Source organism: Dreissena polymorpha, chromosome 10 (assembly GCF_020536995.1).
Source record: "Dreissena polymorpha isolate Duluth1 chromosome 10, UMN_Dpol_1.0, whole genome shotgun sequence".
Classification (NCBI taxonomy): domain Eukaryota; kingdom Metazoa; phylum Mollusca; class Bivalvia; order Myida; family Dreissenidae; genus Dreissena; species Dreissena polymorpha.
In genome coordinates, this window is record NC_068364.1 from 78,024,479 (window position 1) to 78,031,795 (window position 7,317).

Consider the following 7,317-nt stretch of genomic DNA (forward strand, 5'->3'; position numbering starts at 1 on the left):
GATTTTAAATTCAAAGCAAAGTTTAATAATGCTCACTGTTATTTAATGTAAATAAGTGGTGAGATATTAAACCTTATTCAAACAATTGTTTATCAGTAAGGTCTGTTTTTCAAATATTTAAAAGATTGTATTGATCTCTCCATTTCATTGTTCATCAAACACATAGTAAACCATTGAGTTAACATTCCAATTAATTAAGCAGTAACTGTTCATTACGCATTCAAAAGTCAAAATGCATATTCCAGTAGCAAATATTATTGAACCAAAATAGCTTAACGTGTTAATAATCATATGTTTGTTTCGTCTTCATTCCTACCCGATCAAGACGGCAATGTGACTACCATACAAGGTTTTGAAGGTTTTTGTTTAACCAACCAGACCTTCTATCTTGTCATCTAGTCATTGGTACATATGCAAGAGTTTAGATATTATTTTTATTTGCAACCGCCTTCATATGTTAAAGGTCATCTTTCAATGGTATTGCGTTTATATTTCGCACTGAATAGTTGATACAACCGTTTATACATAAACAATTTTATTTGTGCAATCTACCGCAGTGCATCTACCATATTGAGATGAAGAGAGATAACATTATTTTCTTCATCTTGTTCACTCCCGTGCATCTTTGTTTCCATTTTCCAATTTATTGCGACCTCTAGTGACTTATGTTGTTGAAAGTGTATTAGCCTTAACCTTATTGCTGTGATTAATTAACGCTTATTTTGTGGTCAATACATTTCTAATTAAGACAAATCTAGTCGCTATATATGGAATAGTAAGTAACAGATTCATAAAAAAGCCCACGAATCATTTTCATTGGTACCCAACATGGCGCTGGAATATGGGAATTTCAACCCAATTACTAACAATTAATTAGCACATGGTGCGGACGTTCAAGTTCCTTAAATTACTTATATCAAATGAATACTAAAAACTGTGTTTTTGGCGTTATATTGTGGAATAGTTTCTCACTTAAAGAATATAACTCAGATTTTTTTCTCGAGTTAATGATGTATTACCCCGAAAGAAAACACTTAATTATTTACAGATGTCGTTCGGTACTTGAAATCCGATTTTTAACACGATCATAACGAAACAATGAACATGCAAATTGAACATAAAACATCAAAAAGATATTTTATTTTAACGCAGATAGACTTTACGTAGATGAATATCCTAAACGTATATTACAGTTAACCATTAGAATTTCTGCCCCTTAAAACATCAGCGCACCTCAGTCATTTTAGTCAAGTTTCTGTATAATTGTGGAGTCATCTCTATAACATAGAATAATGCCAATAGTTTATTCTCGGTGCCATTGATTTTATTCATACTTAACCTCCATTCTGCTAAATATAAAGTACACAGTTAAGTAGATTATAAGCCTCAACATGTTCTAATACAGTAATTTCAGACTTTAAAAACATTTTTGCCGATATCCTTGTTACTTTTGTGAATCCGTTGTAATAACCATACACCTTTTTTTCTAAATAACTTTAAAAATAAGAGCATATTTTATATAATTAATAGGTACATATATGGGTGATGAGTTTGTTGGATCGACACAGAACTATGCATACTGTACACCATATTAATTGTTTGATGTTCAAACGCAAAAAAAGGTTATTCTCCCAAATATTTCAAAATTTACAGTTTTGACTTATGTAATCAAACAATCAGTATTTACCTCCGATGTATGTATATCAGTCAAGGTAATAAATTAGAATATATTACTTGATATGGTGTTCCCTTCATATATGCCTTTCATAGGTAGTTACATTGGAAGAAAACGGCGCTGAGTGCACATTGTTCTTAATTCCTGCTTACATAGCAACTGTTATTTGGACTTTCAAACATAACATGTGATGCTGGTATTAGAGTGTGCGACACAAGGTTTGCAAGCCTCGGGAAAGTCATAAATATAAATCCAATCAGAAAGGCATAATAGATGCATATTAAAAAAATAGAAACCTCATACATTTCATTGGTGCACAATTATATATGAATGGAGTTGTGCTTCTAATAAAACCGTGTGTCAAAGCTATACTTAACACGTGTTTGCGTAAATGTAAGTGATGTTTTTACATTTGTATAATAAACGCGACAGAGTAGGAGTAAACTTCTAGATAGCACAGTGGATTGATCCACTCGGCGCAACTGGAGAACGGTTAACAGAATAACTTTTGTACGTCCGTGCGTCCGACTGTCCGTGGGTCAGCTTATCCTACTTTTATGTGCGCTCCGGATCGAATTCATTTGCATGGATTTTAACAAGCGAAAGGCATTCTGACGCTGTGAAGAAGGCAAGAGTTATTGGCAAGAAAGAATAAAAGTCTCAATCTCGTGTCGGTGCTATATCTTTTATTTTTAGGATGTTCATGACATTCGGGTCACATATTTAGAATCATTTAGATAATATGCAGAGAGCACGAATGAATTGCGCCTGCTCAAGTTAAGGGACGCTTTTGAAGCCCAAAAAGTTCCAGTCATCATTTCAAATCAAACTTAGTGAAATTCTTGGTAAAATCGAAACAAATATCTGTCCATTAACACTTCCTACCAATAAATGCATGTATGGATTGGCACTCCTTTAAGTTTAAGTTGATTCCGAAACGCATATGTAAATGAAGGCAAACGTTTTTTTTATTACTCGTATATACCATATACGGTTTATATAGATTCGGTAATATTTTACCAACTTTTTCCTGCTTGACAATGGTCGATCCATAATGTTCATCTAAGTATGTTTGGTGTGTGTATGTGCGCTTAGGTTCTGATGATATGCCAATATGCTTTGTATGTACATATTAGAAATGTATGATTTTTGGCTTAAAACATTAATATGTACTAAAAACAGGAGAATCACGGTACGTTTTGAAACGTTATATTTGAACAAGTTCTTTTTTATTGTGATCTGTATCGTATTCGGCAATAAAAGGGTAACTAAAATAAATAACGGATTGCATAGCGCATCAACGATGAGCCTGTAAAACATAAACCCACCGTGTGAAGGTCGAACTCACAACCTTCAAACGGCTGGTGCCAAGTAATTATGAGAGACCTACTTCGCTAAAAGGGCACCTTATCTTACTTTGTTTATGTACGGTACAACACGGTTTATTCATTGAATTATGATTTTTTTCAAATGTTCTTACATAACATGCGCACGGAGACGTTTCATAAATTGTAATTGGACTTAAAATCCGTGCTATTTCAGTATAAAGGTTGCATTGATTGCATAGGTTTTCATAATTGCTCGAATAGGTTAAATTGTTATAATGTTCCGATTTGCAACTCTTATAATGTCGTCACAATGAAGCAAATTGTTTTGATTGTCATATCATTTTAAAACCAAAAATTGCTTCCAGCAAGGCATATTTACGAAAGATGTTGGAAAATAATAACAAGACTCAAACTGGTGTATGTTGAGTAATTATATTATGAGCCTGCACGTTTAGATAATTGAATATTGTTATGCATTCCATCAACTTGTGTATTCGGGACGGAATCGTTTAATGTCATTTACGAAATTTGGGTGGATATTTGCTCGCCATACAGGTAAAACACATCTTGTTTAATTTTAGAACTTTACTGTGCAACAACTGGAACGTTTCTTACTTGGTTGGAATTTAATGTTTCTGTACAATTTGTAATTATATTTTCCTGCTGGAGCGCAAATATTTTGTCCATTTACTAACGAAGCAATCGTCTGTGGAATCAAAAACACTTTTGCAACATTTCATCTTCTATTGTTTCTCCATCGTTCTAAGTAATTTTACTATCCTTATTCCCGATTCGGAAGTGTACTTAGCTTGTTTATATATGTATATCAAATACGAGGTGCTTCAGCGGTTTACGCCATAACTATTAACATTTTCAAACTAGATTTCTTCTCATCTTATATATTTGATGAACAATACATAGGTGTAGTGCAACTAATATAATGAACAATTTAAAAATATATGGAGTTTATAGATCTTAAACGTTCTATGTAAAAGTCATATATTCCAGCATATATCTCTCGCAATCTCCACATCACATATCCTTGAAAGAATATTCACGACACTATGCTCGAATGTACAGGCCATTGAGAAAAAGTTCGGAAGACACGCTTAAGTCTTTCCGGCTTAAAAGGGCCTATTCACAGATTTCGGCAGATATTGAAGTTTGTTATTAAATGCTTTATATTGATAAATGTAAACATTCAATCTTAAAAGCTCCATTAAAAAAACAGGAATAAAATTAAAGAAAACAAAAGCAACCCTCAACTGGGCTGGAACCACTGACCCCTGGAGTAAAAGTCTATCGTTTACATCACTCGGCCATGCGTGCTTATACAATGAGTGATGTATTTTATTCTTAATATTACAATATTACATTTATACTTAATCCTCGTGGTATCCCAAAGTATAACGACAAAAACAGAACTTTTAAAATTATTAAATCGTTTCGCATTGCAACGCTTTAAAATTTTCAGGTTTTAAATCGTCATAAAATGCATATTATAGATATTTTAGAGCATGGTAAATGTTCAGTATTACTGTTTGCTCACAAACAATCATAACCTTCAACGAAAATTTGCGAATATGAAACTATTTTGTTTGACATATAGCAAAACTTGTCAAAGCGCCTTTAGGCAATGCCACACGCGTCCGCTCCAATATTGTATGCCTTTTGAATTATATATTGGAAATTTTGTATGGTACATTGACAGTATGTGCAGAAGACATTGGCCCAAGCAACACATATATATTCAACTTTATGGGTGTGGAAAAAGTCGTATTGAATGACTCATTATACAGGTAAATGAACATTGTTTGACTGAACCTTTGATTAAATGGATTGGAAACATAAACAATTGTGTGTTTTATTTACTGATATAAGCCGTATTTCTGCGAATCCTCTGTTTGACCAAGTATTAATATATTTGATCAAATGCTTGTTTGGCAAATGCTATCGCATTTATGCATATACATATAAGAGACAGAACATAAATGATGTTGTCATAATCAGGACAAGCGTATATTCCGGCAGAAAATGCCATATAACCGACAATGAGGTGAATAGTAATGTAAATTTGTTATTTTGTTAGAGAAATGTAACTGGTGAAGAATCGAAACTGATACCGGGCTGTACTTTGGGGATTGTGAGCAATCAAAGATGGCGTCAAAGATTGCCACGTTTTCAACATTTTTAACGTATGTGGTGATATAATCATGACTTTGTCATGACTTTATTAGTGTGGATCGTTTGAGCCTAAAATAGAATGCTGTGTAATGATGGTTATTGATTTGGAAGTGAATTAATTGAAAGCAAATTTGAGATTATATGCAAAATGGCTGCCAATATGGTCCGTTATGCATATAATTGATATAAGTGCAGTTCAGTTTTCCATTCCACAAATTTTGGAATTTCATGTAATACAAACTGAACTAATTATATTTTTGATGGAATTGTTTACAGACTATTCAATATGATTTACTAAAAAGTAATAGTAACATCACAGTGTGAGCAGAACTTCATTGAACTTGTGACTGGACCAATATCACCAACGTCTGCTACTATTGATCAAGCAATATATATATATACAATGGTGAATCACAAATTTTGGAATTTGAAAACTAATAGTCAAAAAATCGTATTTTTCGATATCTAAACAGTTTGAAACCCAGGTAATGTCTTGAAAGCACATTAGTGTGGCAAACACAAGAGTGAATGACTTCAATTTGTTGTATTCAAGTAAGATTGGCTTACACGCTAGTTCTAGGGAAATTGACATTAACCATATACTAAACCAGTACCTTTTGCTATGGCTCCAGTACCTATTGCTATGTTTACTGAAACAGGAAAACTCAGAATAGGAATAATTTATGTATTTTCCAGTGATATATAACACACAATTTAAATAAATGTCATATTTGCATTAAGTGATGTCTTCTTAGTGTTTTAGCGATACATGGAGTTGAGAACCAAGAGTATGGCGAAGTAAGGTAGACAATCCAAAGTCTCAAGAGTCTACAAAACTAACGGATAACAAGGCATTACCAATGCAGAAAGTTATACTAGGTTTGTTTGAGAACAAACAACAGCTGATATATCTTATTTGTAATGCTAATTAAGTACTAATTAAGAATTTACCTCTTATGCACTCCAACACACAAGTTTGTTGTCAAAGGAGCTCACGATACGCCCACTGAAATATATAAAGTTTCATAATCAATCGAGCTGGTAAAAACAACACTAATGAGCTTTGTTTATTATACTTAGGGGAATGGTTATGATGATGTAGTAGCAGAACACACTTGTATTTCTGTTGTAGCAGAGGATACAAATGTGTTTGTTTTTTTGTTGCATGTTTTCTTGAAGCTTTCATTACGGTCATCATAGCAATATCGCCACCGACTTGCTGTCTGCTCTAGATGCGATACTGTGGCTCGATATTTTGGTATTTTGGTATTGTGTTGAGTGAGGGTACAGTTATCAAAATGCTGAACGCAGGAAAGGAGGAAACTATATCAGACTGTTAGGCGATATGACAACTTGTATGAACGAAGTTGTAAAGCGACAAGATGTTTCTCAGCATGCGATGGAAATTCCAATACAGCGGCTATTGCAAGACAAACAGTTTGGGCAGCCAGGGTAGGCCAGATGGGTTGGGCTATGTCATCGCTATCAACTTTGCCGATATGGAAGCATTCAATGCAAATTCGAAACGTGCTCACATACAAGCTTGTAGATACACGCATTAGATGCAGATCCCTAAGATCTGAATCCATTATGTGGGTGTACAAGCGATAGCCCATGTTCAACACTTCATGCAATCGAGCGCGCGACTACCATGTACTATAGTTTGCGCGTTCAAAGGTTCAGGTGATATAATAGAATCTAACAATGAACATAGATGCCGTTAGATAACTTACAGTTGATAAGAAAGGGAAGATGGAGAATACTAGTGTATTGAGTTATGTTATTCTGGTATGAAAGACAAACATGGGAATTGTAATATATTTACATAAGAGCATCACTCTATGCTAGGGAACAAATTACAACCTGAGCTAAACTAGTATACATACTCTATATACCATGATATTTGCAAAATGTGACCTAATCATGACCTTGGAGAACAAAGGTTGAATATACGTATTATGGTAATTCAACTGATATAAATAATGTGCTCAATGACATGTTTGACACCGGTGTATTTCATAAAACAAATCACAGCTTTGACGAAGTGGCTGATACTGTACACAAAGGCGATATAACTTTTCTCCAATGGTCAGGAATAGGTCAATATGTTGTTGTAATGACTTCACTCTG